Raw genomic sequence first — 17,071 nt, forward strand, 5'->3', positions numbered from 1 at the left:
GGGTTGCCATTTCCTTCTTCAATGCAGGAAAGTGAAAATTGAAAGTGAAGTCGCTCAGTCATGTCCGACTCTTTGCAGCCCCATGGACTGCAGCCCACCAGGCTCCCCCGTCCCTGGGATTCTCCAGGCAAGAACACTGGAGTGGGTTGCCATTTCCTTCTCCAATGCATGCAAGTGAAAAGTGAAAGGGAAGTCGCTCAGGCGTGTCCGATTCTTAGCAACCCCATGGACTGCAGCCCACCAGGCTCCTCCATCCATGGGATTTTCCAGGCAAGAGTACTGGAGTGGGGTGCCATTGCCTTCTCCATCTTAACTGCTCAAGTCCGCTGAAAATACATAAGTGCTGATATGGAAGGACTGTATCAGGGCGCTAACCTGAGGCTTATCAAATGGTGTTGACCTGTAGTGTCACCGTTGTCATTTAACCACTGAGTTGTGTCCGACTCTTTGCAAACCCATGGACTGAAGACCGCCAGGCTCCTCTGTCCATGGGATTTCCCAGGCTAGAGTACTGGAGTGGGTTGCCATTACCTTCTCCAGGAGATCTTCCCAAGCCAGGGATCAAACCTTACATTGACAGGTGGATTCTTTACTGCTGAGCTCCTGGGGAAGCTCACGGTAGACCAGGCAAAGATCGCTAAACTAAGGTGAGTGTAGGAGCTTTGAGTCAGCAGGGCAAGATAGGTTAACAACCCTGAAATTACAACCTTTCCCCAACCAACACCATCGTGATTTGATGACAGTGTTTCTAATATCTTCTCAAAGCAGCTGCACTTAGAAATGTCTGCAGAAAAAAATAAGAATGACTCTGTTGATGGGGTGGGTCAGCAGACCCCAGATGGCCTTCTATTGGATGGAAACAGCTCTGAAGTCTGGTCTGGAAGACCAAATACTCTCTCAGTGTGTAAAGCAAAATTCACAGGGTGGTCCAGAAAAAGAGCATTTAGGGAGTATGAAACAGAAAAGCAGAAGGGGCATGAGACGTAGGATAGCATGTCCTGATCAGAGAGTGTGGGAGAGAACACATTTATCCGGAGACCCAGCTGCACAGTTATGATTAGAGATGCCAATGGCAGGAAAAGGGAACAAATAAGAGAGGTGTCTTCACCCTGTGAGACCAGGGGAGTGGAGGCCTCGGGCTCATCCCATCTTCTCTTGTGGGCTAATGCTGGAGGCGAGTCATTATAAGCCCTACAGTCTACCAGGCCAGGCTGGGCACATGAGAGCCAACCAGCAAAGAAAAAAGGGGGTTCTATGGTGAGGAAGTCATCCAGAATTGTACAGCAAGAAAAGCTAAGAAAGAGCTGATAGTAGCTTACAGCAACTACAACAGCACCGATGAGAATGATAGGGCTCATAACCACACAAGAAGAGTTGGTGCTGTGCTTACTCCCCTCTTCCACCTCACACTTCGCTTTCTGGCTCCTGGAATGCTTCCCTTGGATCTTCACCTCTGGGATCTCACCTCTACTTCCTAGACCTTGTGAACTGAATGCATTAAACCTGGCATCCCTGGCAAAGGCTAAGAATGGCAGCCATCTCTCTGCCTGGGGCAGCCTTCACCTGCCTGAGCCTAACCCCTAGCTGTCCCCAGGAGACACAGCCCTGAGACCACAGCTCTCATCTTTGGCTGATGTGACAACAGTATCCACCAGGGCTTGCTCATCCTAACTAGGGGATTGGAGAATGTGCGCTCCCAGCATGCTTAACGTGTCCCTCTAAGACAGGTGACTATCACCCACTTTTCTGGATGCGGGGATGTCTGTCCACACCACTGGACCTGGAGCATCCTCAGTGAATGAATGAGTCCCATCTCATTCCCACTGTGCTCGCCCTGAGATCTTCTATCATCATCAGGATGAGAGCAGCTACCTGTGTGGTGCTTCACTGTGAGCCTGGCACTGAGATGGCTGCTAATTTTATCCCTATTTTACAGCCAAGGAAACGGAGGTATCAAAACAGACCCAGCAAAGTACCCCAAATCCCTATGAAGACAAAGCAAGGCTGGGACTGGAAGAGTCTAGCCTTGAGTCATGCTCTAACCATTTCGCTTACTGCCTCTCTTAGAAGGCAATCGCCAACTGGCTTTTTAATTGAATGAAGCATGTATGATCCTGTCTTTCAGAGAAGAGTGACAGAGAAACCACAAAAGCGATTATCCCTTTGGGCAGCACATGTTTACCTGGTCCCCAGTGAACTTAAAAATTCTCATTTTCTGGCAAGTCAACTCCCTAACCTTTTGCAAACAGCACATTCAGTGACACTATGTCATAGGGGGATGCAAAAATCAAATGTTCTAATTATATTTTTTCTCAAGGGGGGTAGTTTCCTGCCAAAGATAAGTGTCCGTGATGATCAAGAGATAAAGCGTAAAAGAAGGGGGTTGTTGAAAGCTCCCTTTAGCTCTTCTTTTTTAATAGTTTGCTACCACTGAAATATAATTGAAACATCCTTCAAAGCAAGCTATGCCAGCCACCCTTCAGCTTTGATACAGCTTTTTAATCAAGAGATATTGTTGTGGCCTCACAATGAATATGGAAAGCATTTAAACTATTTTGTGGATGGAGTGCATCGCTTCTGACCTCAGTCGAAAGACCACATTAAAAGGAGCAAAAAAGAATTCACTCTGGGTCCTCTGGGCTCCAAAACCCTGAGGGCATGTGGAACGTGGTGAGGGCCAGATTCATCCAGAGGAGAGGATTCAGCACCATGTCATTTGAAACATGAGAGGTCAGCTTTGCCTCCAGAGGTAAAGTGTGGTGTGTCAGGGCACCAGGGATGCTAAAAAGATCCTAGGCTTTGCCTTCGAGCAGTGGGCATAATTGCTTTCTTCTGGGGATCCCTTAGCTCAGTGTTTCTTAAGATTTAGCCAGTGGACTGTCGGCCAAGAAAATACTTCTCCTTCACCTGATGCTGCTGGGCCACCCGAGCCTGGGGGACATCCCACACTGCTGACTAAGCACAAACACAAATGGATCCAAGGAAAGTCACCCAGAAAAGAATTCTCTGTAAGGCTTTAAAAACTTGAAAAAGACTTCTTCAGGGCCTTTGTTGTCTGCAGGACATAGTTTAGGACAAGCCACCCGACTCAGAAAGGGAAAGAGCATAAGGGGTTAGGAGCGATCTGGAGTGACACGCTGGTTAGTCCTTGAACTTGTCTGCCGCCTCCAAATCCTATTTCCCCCATGCTCATCCGATTACACGAGTGACCAGGAATAAGTCAGAGGTAATTAGCTGAGTTTTTTTTTTTTAATAACAAGACATAGATGATCTGATCTTATTAAAACAGGAGTTGGGATAGTATAAGACATAGAAATAAATAAGTGTAACACAAAGGGGAATGACATCGATACCCGAGTAGGGCAAAGCCTCTCCACATGGAGGAACTAGGGGAGGCGGGAGGGGGATCCCTGGAGAAGGATCCTGGGGGCGGGATGGGAGGCAAAGTACACCTTGAAGCACTTCAAGGTGTGCGTGTTTCCTGTGAATGAGAGTCAATAGTACTCTTCTCCAATTAAAAAAAGAGCAGTATCTCATTGTAAAAAGAATTATAAAGAAGAAATGCGTCATCCCTCACTCTAGCAATGAAAGATAACTGTAAGGGTGTTCTTTCGTATTCCTGTCCATTCTTTATACAATACACAACTGTCTTTGCAAGATAGCTTATATATATGTGTGTGTGTATATATCGTATATACACATGTATATACATCACACATATACACATATATGTATACATATATGTATACACACATATACACACACACATATATATACAATATTTAGTATGTATGTGTGGGCTTCCCGGGTGGCTCAGTAGTAAAGAACACTCCTACCAGTGCAGGAGATGCAGGTTTGATCCCTGATCTAGAAGATCCCCTGGAGGGGGAAACGGCACACCACTCTAGTATTCTTGCCTAGAGAATCCCATAGACAGAGGAGCGTGGTGGTTGCAGTCCATGGGGTTGCAAAGAATCTGACAAGCTGAGGACATGACCACATAGTATTAAGATACATATAATACAATATGAATATTATATATAATATAATATCTGTGACTTTGTAGCATCATTTTCTTTTTAAAAAAATTGGCTTATAATGGCAAAAGAAGCCTATATTTCTTCCAATCATTCTTTCTAATCATTTTCTAATATTTTTCAATTTGACAGATCATTATTTGACTAAGTGATAATCTCTTATCAAATAATTTTTTCCCTAATTTCTATATTTTTAAATATTTTCCATGACAGCTAAAAACATTTTTGTGCACACAAATTTTACCATATATCGAGTTATGCTCTTAAGGTAAATGCCTTAATGATTTCACTAGTCTTTTAGGGTAGAGTGATGCCTATCAATATGGCATTGATTTGGTGTATTGACATGCAAAGTGTTCATCATCCTCATGGACATATTCTTTGAATTTTCAGCTTTGTTCCACAAAGAACTTCATCCAAATCCAGACAGACAGATATAAGTCACCTACTGTCTGGGGGTGGGGGGCTGGGGAAGAGGGTCAGATTCAGCTCCAAAATCTGATTCAAAGCTATGAAATTTTAGCTTCTCAATTGAAAAAAATTACTCTTCAAAGGTGAGACTGAAAGTTTGGAAAAGGGATACAGATGGAAAAAGTGTCTCCTTTTCCTTGTCAAACTTCTGAAGTCCTTTGAAATGAAGGGGAAGACAGAGAAAGAGAGATAGAGCGTGTGAGTGAGCGTTTGTTGGAGGCAGGACTCTGCACTCTGCCTTCCGGGCTCCCAGCCTCCATTCCAGAAGAAGATCACAAACACCCTACTTTGAGCCTGGGAGATCCAAGAGTTAGGAGGAAGCCCCCACATGACCCATCTCTCCTGGAATTCTCCTTGACAACAGACCTGTCTTATTGTTATTCCAGCACAGGGGTTGAAGATGGCAGGAAAGACGGCAGGGCACCCGTGAGCTGGAGAAAGTCGCCGCAGAATAGAAGAGCTATTCAGAGCCCTTAACAGCGGCACAGAGGGCTGCGGAGGGGACCGAGGTCTGAGTTGATCTAGTGACTGAGTGCAGATGGTGCAGGGTGGATTGTGTATGTGTGTTGCAGGGGAGGTGGGGGGGCCGGGGGGGGGGTGGTCTGAAGCCTCCTCTGAGTAAGCTGAGAGAAAGGGCAAGGTGGGAAGTTGGAGTGTGAGCAAGAGGCTGACATCCCTGCCCACAGCTGCCCTGACCATATAGTAAGTCCCTGAGAGTTTCAGACCTACACCAAGAAGGTAAAATCCTAGAAAAAAACAGAGTAATTGCCTGTAGAATGTATTTGCTCAAAGTTAGTTCTAATAGGGATTTCAGATTTGTCTGAACCCTCTCATTTCGTCCATAAGGAGCCTACAGCTCAGTAATTAGCCAAGACCCACTTGACAGTCAGTGGAAGGCCAGGAAACCAAATCTTTGAGTAACCCCTGCTGTCTCACTGGGGAAATCCACAGCAATTGATTGACCAGAGCAGAGGTCAATCGTAGCAGCATCTTCAGTGACTCATGACCACCTGTAGGAGAATAAGGATGGAAGGCGAGAGAGGTGATGACAACACCTGTGTTCAGGTAAGGGTGACACAGTGTGGTCCACAGGCAGGGGCTGGTGCTCCATAGAGCAGTGGACGTAAAAGCTCCCGGCGTCTCTGGGCTTGTCTTTACTTAACACAAACAAATTGCATTCACTTCTTTTCCCAGGGCTTTTGATCGTTGAATTTCAGGATGAGGCAGAGACATATTAAGGATGTATTATGCATCAGACTTGAGTTTAATTCCCACCTTTTCTACTCCATAGAGACACAAACCACTCGAGCCACTTAGCCTCTGTTGGCTTAGTTTCCGCTTCTGTAAAAGTGGGGATGATGATGCCTACTCTAAACTGAGTGTCTTGCATGAAAGAGAACGCACAGTAGGAACTCAGTTCAGGATCAGGGGCTGACACTTTTCACACGCCATGTCTCACTGATGTCTCATGAGTTCTCCTGTGAATGTGGTTATCCATTTTATAGGCCAGGGAGTGAAAGTTCACAAAGTTGGATAATTTACAACAGACTGCGGAATGAGTGTCTTGGCTGTTGTGTACGTATGTCTCCTGTTAGGACAAATGAAGATCAAAATTCCCCAGCCCTTAGGCCACAGCGATGGGTTCAAAAGATGGTCGTGGTTCCCAAGTCTGACCCATCACTGGTCCTTCTGATTTAAAACATAAAGAAGGCTCTTCACTCTTCTGATTGTCCACCTGGCATTGTCCATGGCCAGGCCTGGGCCGTACAGAGTGATGGTCTGAGTCTGAAGGTGACACAGAGGGGAGTCAAGACACAGCAAGAAGGAAGGCCCAGATCACAGAGCCATTTATCCCTGGGGCCAATGCCACCCCTGTCCTTCTTGTGGTTTGATTTATGACTAATAACTTCCCTCTTTCAGCTTTAGCTAATTCCAGTGGAGTTTCTATCACCTTAAATCAAGAGTCCTGGTGAATATAGGATATGGACCCAGCCACTTAAATCCAGAGCATCTCTGTGTTTACTCTACTCCCCTAGAAGGAAGAAAGGAAAGAGGTAGGCAAAGGAGGAAGAAACACTTTCTCCTTAACTTCCCAGTCATCAAATGGGAGCTTCCCAGGGTCTCTCAAGAGATGGCCTAGGTGAGCTTGAAATGCATGCTTGCATTTTTAAAAGAGCGCCCTTTCTAAATCACCTTATTTTGATGTAACTGCAAAAGGCAGTACTATTTTGGGTTCTTGCTCTGATAAAACTGAAGCTGTAAGCTAGGGACTTTCATGAGAGATTGCACCGAAATGTCAACAGATGGCTTGCTAATCATGTTAAAAAATACTCATTTCTTTTCAAAAATGGCATCCCCCTCCCAGTAAGTAGATCAGAAAGCAGTGTTTATGATATAAAACATATTAGTCACAACGCCATTTAATTATCCTACTTAATCATCAAGGTCATAATGATAATTGTTTCTAAAAATGAACACCTCTTCCCTCAGCAAGGAAGCTTATCCAGAATTTATGGTCAGAAGCACAGAACTGATACATTTAGATAGGATGCGAGCATTAAACGGAGACAAGAGGAATAAGCACAGAGAGTGTGGGAGGCAATTCACAAAGCCTTTTGCCTTTGCAGTCTAAGGAATACCAAAGGATGTGTTGATTCACTTTTGCCCAAAGGTCCCATTTTTCCCCAGCAAGGAGGAGGCAATGGAGGCTTCAAATCATTCAATCATGATTCATCATGGGCACCACCATATTTGCATAGAAACAAATGGGTATCTTCACGAACTGTAGGACCTACTCAAACACTGAAGACCACGCCACATGGATTCTCTTTTCTGACTTGCAGCAACCTCTCCCCGGCGGCTCTCGGGCTCTCCTCCTTGGTCTTATTATTGATCCTTTTCTAGCTTATTTCACATGGCCTCCATTACTCCAACTCTATTCTTTTTTTTTTTATGCTTTTTAACATTTAATGTTTATTTTATATTAGAGTGTACTTCATTTGCAATTTTGTGTTAGATTCAAGCATACAGCAAAATGATTCAGTTGTATAAATACATGTATCTGTTCTTTGTCAAATTCCTTTACCATACAGCTCATGACAGAACGCTGGGCAAAGCTCCCTGCGCTATGCAGTATGTCTTTATCAGTTATCTATTTCATATATGATAGTGGGTGTTAACCCGATTCTATCCTTAAATGTCACACTTTCTGGGCTGTCTCACTATCCCTTTCCAAGAGTAGGATCTCCCCTTTCTGTCTCCTCCCTTCCAGATGCAAATCCTGCATGTAGTCTTCTGAGTCAGCATCCTTTTGCAGACCCCTCCATACTTCTGACGCTCTTTTGAAGAATGCTTCAAATAACTGTATCACCCTAGTTACTTGGGGTTTTACCCATCAAGCTGGTTTACATACCAATGACTGAAGCTTATCTTTCTAAGCATCTCAAACAACTTTTACCTCTTCAGCTCTAAAGTCCTTCTAAAATGAGTTTCGGGGGCAGGAAGAGAAAGAAGCTTCACATTAATTCTTCTCAATGACTACAGGTTATTATTTGGGATTTTGATGACTCTACGTGGCTCAGTGGTAAAGAATCTGCCATACAGTGCAGGAGACAACACAGGAAGCGTGAGTTTAATCTCTGGGTCGGGAATGTCCTCTGGAGGAGGAAATGGCAACCCACTCCAGTGTTCTTGCCTGGGAAATCCTATGGACAGAGGAGCCTGGTGGGCTACAGTCCGTGGGGTTGTAAAGATTTGGACATGACTTAGTGACTGAACGTGGATGCATGTTCTTTTGGGGGGACACCATCAGAGCTACCAAGAGGAAATAGAATCATTTGATCCTACATAAAAGGACTTGGGGTTTTGAGCTTTTGAATTCTTGTGTCATGCCATTAATTATTTGCCCCTTGATCTCAGGCTGCCATCTGTCACTTCTGACCACAGCTCTTCCCTTGCAGGGTCAGACTTCTCATCTGCAATAGCCTCAGGCATGGAGAGCCCACCTGCTCTGACTTGGTGTCTGAAAGAAACTGGAGGGGATTTGTTGGGTTTTGTTGGGTTTTGTTGTAGAGCTGCTTCCTCCAGGAAGCCTCCTCTGCTTACCTTTCTTCCCTCTGAATGGTATAGGGGTTGGGAAAAACCAGAGTGCCTAAGTTCAAATTCCTGCCTTGTCACTTACCAGCTAGGTGACCTCGGGTAACTTGCTCACATTTTTTATGCCTCAGTTTCCTCTTCTGTAAAGTAGGAAAGAGCATTGTATCTAATGTGTTGGGGTGTTCTGGAGATTAAATCAATGAATATTTGTGAAGCACTGGAAGTGCTTTCTGGCACTACTGTATATTTGTTAACTAAGTGGGGTTAAATCTGTTATTTTTGGTCCCTCATTGCATCATCCATACACATGAAAATAATACTTAATTTGTTCTCAAGTTTATTTGATCAGTAAAGGAAGGAAAGACATCATATGTGACTTAATGTTGTGGGTGCAGAGCTGCTCATCTTCCCTTTTTTGAATTTCTCAGCTTTCTTTTAGCTAAATAGCAGCACCCTAGTCTTGCACCACATCCTGTAGCAGGGGGTCTGTACCTCTGACCACTCTGTCACAGATTATGAAACGGACTATGATCGTCTGAGTCAAGGTCAGCCCACATCTAGCTATTCCTCTGACCAGAAGCCGAGCTGGGTTTAGGAGGCCTGAGCAAATGCTATTTGGGGATCCTCTTTATGAAAAAAAGTATAAAGTTGGTTTATGACATCAAATACATATTTAGAATGAGAAAATACATTTCAACAGATTTTTAAAAATTAACAGATATTCAGAAGAACAAAATAACTTGTATTCATTACTGCCTGAAACATCTCAAAGATTCTTTACCCCTGCATTTTTGGCTGCTTGTACATATAACTAAATTTTAAAATATCATTTTCTCCAGAGAGGAAAAAAAAAAAAGGTAATTCATAGGTGATTTTTAAATGTTATTGTCTGAAAAATCTTGCTTAAAGTTCACAACTCAGTATAGATTTTTAAACAATTTTTATACAATTTTTAAGGCTTCCCTTATAGCTCGGCTGGTAAAGAATATGTCTGCAATGCAGGAGACCCCAGAATTGAACTCCTGGGTTGGGAAGATCCACTGGAGAAGGGATAGGCTACCTACTGAAGTGTTCTTGGGCTTCCTTTGTGACTCAGCTGGTAAAGAATCCGCCTGCAGTATGGGGACCTGGGTTCAATCCCTGGGCTGGGAAGATCCCCTTGAGAAAGGAAAGGCTACATACTCCAGTATTCTGGCCTGGAGAATTCCATGAACTATATAGTCCATGGGGTTGCAAAGAGTCGGACACGACTGAGAGGCTTTCACTTCACTTCACGTCACTTCATACAATTTTTAAAGGTTAATTTCCATTAACAGTCATCACAGAATATTGGCTATTCACGTTGAGTTTTAACATGTGGCCAAGAACAAAAAATATTGTTAAATTTCTTATATAGATGTGCTGTTTCAAAATAGAGACATAGACCTAGAGACTGGATGGATGGATACCAAAGGAGGGAGAGGGTGGGATGAACTGAGAGATTAGGATTGAATACTATGTATAAAACGGGTAACTAATTAGAGCCGACTGGATAGCACAGAGATCTTCACTCAGTGCTCTGTGGTGGCCTCAATGGGAAGGAATCCAAGGGAGCGGATATATGTCCACAGATAACTGATTCACTTTGCTGTTAGTAGAAACTAATACAATATTATAAAGCAACCCTACTCCAATAAAAAATAATAAAAAAGAGATTTTGATATCCTGCAAAAAATAATATATGCTGTTTGTAGCTCTAATAGGGGCTTTTGCTCTACAAACCCAATTTCACTTTTAAAAAGAACTATGTGTATGTTGCACAGTCTAGTACGTTTGTGATGGGACAGAGCTTCCATTTTTACCAAGTGTTACTGAGAACCCGATGTTCTCCTATAGTATCACACATCTGCTAAGCGGAAGAACTTTCCACAAATAGCTTCTGTCTCTGGTATGTCTCCTCCTTTTTTTTTTTTTATTGTTTTTTTCTTTATTACCTTTCTTTTATTTATTTACTTTTTAATTTTAAAATCTTTAATTCTTACATGTGTTCCCATCTACCTCCAAGCCTGAGCACTGAGAATGCATTCACATCCCAATGCCCACCTCCAGCCACACTCCTTCCTGTTATCGGGGCAGGCGACTTAGCACCACAGATAGCAAACGGTTTCCAGAAGCCAGATCATTTACATAAGGAGAGCAACCAGAATTTAGCTTTTCTTAAAAGTACATCACTTTGCTGACAAAGGTCTGTCTACTCAAAGCTGTGGTTTTTCCACTAGTCATGTGTAGATGTGAAAGTTGGACCATGAAGAAGGCTGAATGCCAAAGAATTGATGGATTCAAACTATGGTGATGGAAAAGATTCCTGAGAGTCCTTTGGATGGGCATGGTTGATCAAACGTTAATCCTGAAATAAATCAACCCTGAATACCAGAAAAGACCCTGATGCTGGGTGGGACAGGTTGAAGGCAGGGGAAGAAGGGGATGACAGAGGATGAGATAGTTTGATGGCATCACTGACTCAATGGTCATGAGTTTAAGCAAGCTCCGGGAGTTGGTGATGGACAGGGAAGCCTGGCATGCTGCAGGCCATGGGACAAAGAGTCGGACATGACTGAGCAATTGAACTGACTGAACTGAACATTCATTGGAAGGACTGACGCTGAAGCTTAAAGCGCCAATACTTTGGCCACCTGATGTGAAGAACCGACTCAGTGGAAAAGACCCTGATGCTGGGAAAGATTGAGGGCAGGAGGAGAAGGGGGTAACAGAGGATGAGATGGTTGGATGGCATCATTGACTCAATAGACATGAGTTTAAGCAAACTCTGGGAGATAGTGAAGGTCAAGGAAACCTGGGGTCCTGCATTCCATGAGGTCACAAAGAGTTGCACACGACTTGGCGACTGAACAACAATAAGTAACAATAAGTAACAACAATAAGTAATAAGTGTACAACCCCCAAACTAAACGTGTCCCCACCTTCCCCTTCTCTGGATGCCCAAACATGTTTTGGCTGCCCCAAGATTGCCTGGGAGGAGAGAAAAAGTAGAGACAGCTGTCTTCACCAACATGGATAAACTTTCTTACCAGAGCACAATTTCCAAAGACATAAGACTGAAGGAACACATTTCTAGGGTTCTTCTTCAAGGGGCCCAAGCTAGTAAAGATATAAATCTTAAGCTTCATTAGCTTCAAGGTATGCGTGCTTTAGCCAGAGACCACAAGTCTCTGTGGATTAGTGGGAAAAGATGAGCTGATTCGAGGAGATCTCTTGCCAAGGGTTATAGAAGCGGAATTCTGAGCCTATTGCCAAAAAGCTATAGGGATCTGAACTAAAAGTCCTGGGTACACACTGACTTGGGAAACTATCAAGGTGTTATCTGAAACAAAAGAGAAAGACACTGATCAAGAAGGAGTGAGGAAAAAAAAATTATACATGCTGCTAAAATAATGACCGGGACCTTGAGCGAGATATCCAGGAAATGCATAGATTTCCAAGAACTGCTAACATTATAGCCTTTTCTGAGATGTCTTGTTTGTTTTTTCCTGAGTCTCTAAGCCATCACTCAGGTTTCCCTGGTGGCTCAGACAGTAAAGAACTTGGTTGCAATGCAAGAGACCTGGGTTTGATTCCTAGGTTGGGAAGATACCTGGGAGAAGAGAATGGATACTCACTCCAGTATTCTTGCCTGGAGAATTTTGTGGACAGAGGAGCCTGCTGGGCTACAGTCCATGGAGTCACAAAGAGTTGGACACAACAGGTACTAACACACACAGGCTATCACTTTGTATCTGCAGAGTAAACCCCATTAGTTGAGCCCGTCCAAGTAATTGCTTTATCCCTTCAACTGTTCAGTTGCACAATATCTGCTACTTTTGCATGACTTTTGCTTGGAAAAAAGGAAGCCACTCAAATGGGTCCACAGCCATGAGGGCCTCAGGTACCGATTTTAGTTGCTCAGAATGGTTGGTTGTCCCTTTGTTGCCATAGAGTGGTTCTGGGTAGCTGAATGGATGAATGAGAAGTTAATCTTATGTGAAGCAAGAGTGTGGATAGTGGGGTGTGATTTTAGAGGAAGATTGAAGGTAGTTTCATGTCTACCCCAAGTCTTGGGGTGCTCCCAAAAGAAGTTTGTTCTTGAAAATCACAAGCACACATCTCCAGAAAGAAAGGAAAACTCCTTTCTCTCAAATGCCATATCCTTTCTGATGTTTTCCTATTTCTTTCTGTTAGTGAGTGTTTGGCTTAAGCTTAGGATATATCTTGGACTGTTCTAGTCACTTTAGAACATATGAAAACATGGAGTCTTGTTTTAGTTCCTTGATAGCCTAGTAATTACCTTAGTTAGTTAGTTAGTTGTAGTAGCTTAATCGTGGCCAACTCTTTGCAACCCCATGAACTGCAGCCTGCCAGGCTCCTCTGTCCATGGAATTCTCCAGGCAAGAATACTAGAGTAGGTTGACATTCCCTTCTCCAGGGGATCTTCCTGACCCAGGGACTGGACTCCAGATCCCCTGCATTTGAAGTGGATTCTTTTCCATCTGAGCTGCCAGGGAAGCCCAGTAATTACCTTATATCCTTTCAAAACCATTTCCCATTAAAGGCCTGCCATCATTATGAAGTTCACAAAGACATTTTCAGAAATTAACTGCCCCAAAGGAAACCACAAAGCCTCTCTCTTTTGAAAAGTACCATCATCTTATCATTTTGTACTTTTGAATGAAGACTCTTTGAGAAACAGACATATTTTTATAACCCTGCAAGAATTTTTCATGAATAAACATACACATAAAAAATATATATATCTTTTTCTTGGGACCATATACATTTCAACTTAGATTTAGAAAATATGATCACTTATTTGACAACTAATTAATTACTCGGTAACACTGTTAGTTTCCATTCCTTCTCTTTTTGCCCCAATTTCTCAGCTGGACTAGAGTCTCCTATGATAAGCATTACGTTTAAAATACTGTAGTGTTTCACTCTTGTTCTTTCTACATGTTCTATAGATGGGTGTGAATTATTTTTAAATGTTTGGATTATGGGATTCCTCTCTTTGTGGGATTATACCCTTTATAATGATTTAATTACTACTTTTTGATTTTCTAATATGGTCTATAACCTATATTTGGTTTCTGAAAAATCTTTCTGTAGAATAAGAACATTTTATTACTAAGACACACAAGGAGTCTTCATCTTAGAGAAATTTCAGAATCTTCCAGTCACGAATGAGGATGATGTTATGGAGAGTTTTCCTGCCATTGGCTTTGTCCTCTTTCAGCCAGCTCATAGGGTCTCTCATAATGTCAGTTCCCTGATAGCTGATGGTCACCAAGCACAGAAATGGAGGCAATGGACTGAGTGCATAAATAAAAGAAAACTAGAGATGAGCCATCTTATAGTAATCATTGCTGGCCCACTTTCTGCACCAGATCATATGTAGGTGTCTAACTCTTTTCCTAAGCCACCTCTGTGCTGTGCTGTGCTAAGTCGCTTCGCTCGTGTCTGACTCTTTGTGACCCCATGGACTATAGCCCACCAGACTCCTCTGTCCATGGGATTCTCCAGGCAAGTATACTGGAGGGGATTACCATGCCCTCTTCCATCAAGGTAACACACTATGGGATCTGATTCCAGAGGTTTTGGACTACTGGGGAAATAAATGAACTGTATCCTTTCATTAATGCTGCTGCTGCTGCTAAGTCATTTCAGTCGTGTCCGACTCTGTGCATCCCCATAGATGGCAGCCCACCAGGTTCCTCCGTTCCTGGGATTCTCCAGGCAAGAACACTGAAGTGGGTTGCCATTTCCTTCTCCAATGCATGAAAGCAAAAAGTGAAAGTGAAGTCCCTCAGTCGTGTCCAACTCTTCGCGACCCCATGGACTGCAGCCTACCAGGCTCCTCCGTCCATGGGAGTTTCCAGGCAAGAGTACTGGAGTGGGGTGCCATTGCCTTCTCTGCCTTTCATCAGTAGACTCCTAGGTTTTCAACATACCCTGGGGTCAAGGGAGGCCCATGCTTCCAGATGTTCTGCCTGGAGTTACTCTCAGGCTACTGTCCTAACTGTCATTTACTGGACTAGCTGGGCTCTTCGGCATCAGCCATCAAAGTTTTGGTCACTGACAACGGCCCAAAAACCTAGAGAGCAGGGAAAAGACGTGTGTTCTCAGTGTCTCCAGATGGAGACTGTAAGTCCAAACCCCACTATAGTTTTTATGTTGGTGTCTGGAAGCATGCAGGTATATGCACTAAACCTTCTGTCTTCTGTTATTTGTTTCTGGAATATTCTGAGGATTGCCAGAATCCCCAGGCCCATCAGCTACAACTTGGTTGCCCAAACAGTTTGCTGTCCATGTGTGACTTCACATTGCCAAATTAACATGAGCCTGGTGGGGCTGTAGGTGGGTTTTGGAGTTTTCCCCATGCCTCAGAAATGTAACAGCCAAGTGACGATAGAGACAATGAATTCAACTCTCTCTCTCTCTCTCTCTCTCTCTCTCTCTCTCTCTATATATATATATATATATATATATATACTTTTTTTTGCTGATATTGCTTTGATTTTTAAGTTAATGAAATAAACATACTTTAAAAAAACAAACCAAACTAAGCATTGCATGCGAGAGCCTCAAACTGTCAGCTTAAACCAATCTGAAAGTTATGCCTTTTAATGCAGACATTGGACATGAAAAAGACCTCACGGGTCATAAAGCTCACCCCCTGCCAATATCAGAGGAGCCCCAGGCTGGTTTGGGGGGTGTGAGTGTCTCGAATTCCCTTCCATCCAAATCGAGGGAGGGTTGGGCTGAATCCTGACTCTTGTTAGTCACGCCCTGTGGGGTGAGTTGGAGCTCACAGCCGCCCTCCCTGGCCTAGACTCCACTCTCAGCCTCCTCTGATCAAAATACATGGGAGCATTACTCCCATTACTACCTGACCTTGGACTCTGGCCAAAACCCTGGACATAGACTTTGAGTCTGAAGGATGGTCCGTGGGTTGTGCAAACATCTCTAAGGGATCCCAGTCCAGGTCCCCCACTCAGTCACCAGACAGGGAGAATCACCCCGTCTCTGTTGCTTAATCACATTTACCCTCGTGAGGGTTTGGCTGGGGCACAGCCATCCAAGCATTTATCTCAGCTCCGATCTGGCCTCCCTCCTCCCTCCTCTTTGTGTCCAGGGTGAGACAAACCCAGCAGTTGCCTTCAAGATCACCGGCCTGCGTTCCCGCCAGTTCTCATTTGTTGCTTGTGTTGAGAAAAGTGTGGGAAATTTCATCCTGATTTTAAAGCAGTCTCTTCTCCTTGGAAGATACCATTCAGTGTCTATGTCCAGTGAATTACTGCAGTTTGACACACTCAGAGAAATATTTTTGTCATAACCCACCGCTTGCTGCACTGTCGATCCAATTATTTGGAACAAGCAATCTGTCATTCTATTGCTCCTTTCCAATAGTTTGACTTTGGTGGCAGTTGTAGAAAAGAAACAAGCATTTATGCTTTCAATTTAAAAAGAGAGGTGAGGGGAGCAACCCAAAAGAACATCTTAAATATGTATTTCTGTGGTTACTGGGGACCAAGGGTCTGAAGACCTGATCACTTCAAAGGACAATGAGTGCTCTTCTTGGACAAATGTCCAGGAATAAGTAAACTCAATCACATGTTTTGGCCACTTTAGAAATAACACACTACCTCCTAAACTCTCTGCCAATGAACATAGCCTCCTGCTACTAAAAGCCACCAGCTTTCTGGAGCTATGAATATGGGACGATCTGATTAGTTCTATTAATTAAAGAGTTTCTATTTTCTCTAGCCTTGCTGGAAATCACTAGTTGCCATGTTGCAAGCTTTGGAAAGTATGAAATTCTTTATTGATTTATGTAGGTGTGCTCAGTTGCGTCCAACTGTTTGCAGCCCCATGGTTGAAGCCTGCTGGGCTCTTCTGTCCATGGAATTTTCCAGGCAAGAATACTGGAGCTGGTTGCTAGTTCCTACTCCAGGGGATCTTCCCAACCCAGGGACCAAACCTTTGTCTCCTGCATCTCCTGAACTGGCAGGCTGACTCTTTACCACTAGCACTGCCTGGGAAGCCCCTGTTGGTTTATATGCCTGCTTTTTCAGAACCACAAAAGAGGACCCCTGATTTAGAAACAGGTCTTTCCTTTCTTATTTGTGAATACATTTATTTATTTAAATGTGTTTGTTTAAAAATATGGAGAAGGCAATGGCACCCCACTCCAGTACTCTTGCCTGGAAAATCCCATGGACGGAGGAGCCTGGTGGGCTGCAGTCTATGGGGTCACAAAGAGTCGTATAATTTGAGAACATTATCTTTACAATGTTGAAGGAGAATCCAGCATTCTGGACAAAGCAGGTATGAAACCAACAGTTATTTAAATTATAAAAAAAAAATGACATCAATTTGTCAGAATTTGGAGTCGACTACAAAAATGAACCCAGCATGTACCATGTGTCAATTGGCCA

The sequence above is a fragment of the Capricornis sumatraensis genome, chromosome 19 (assembly GCF_032405125.1).
Source record: "Capricornis sumatraensis isolate serow.1 chromosome 19, serow.2, whole genome shotgun sequence".
Classification (NCBI taxonomy): domain Eukaryota; kingdom Metazoa; phylum Chordata; class Mammalia; order Artiodactyla; family Bovidae; genus Capricornis; species Capricornis sumatraensis.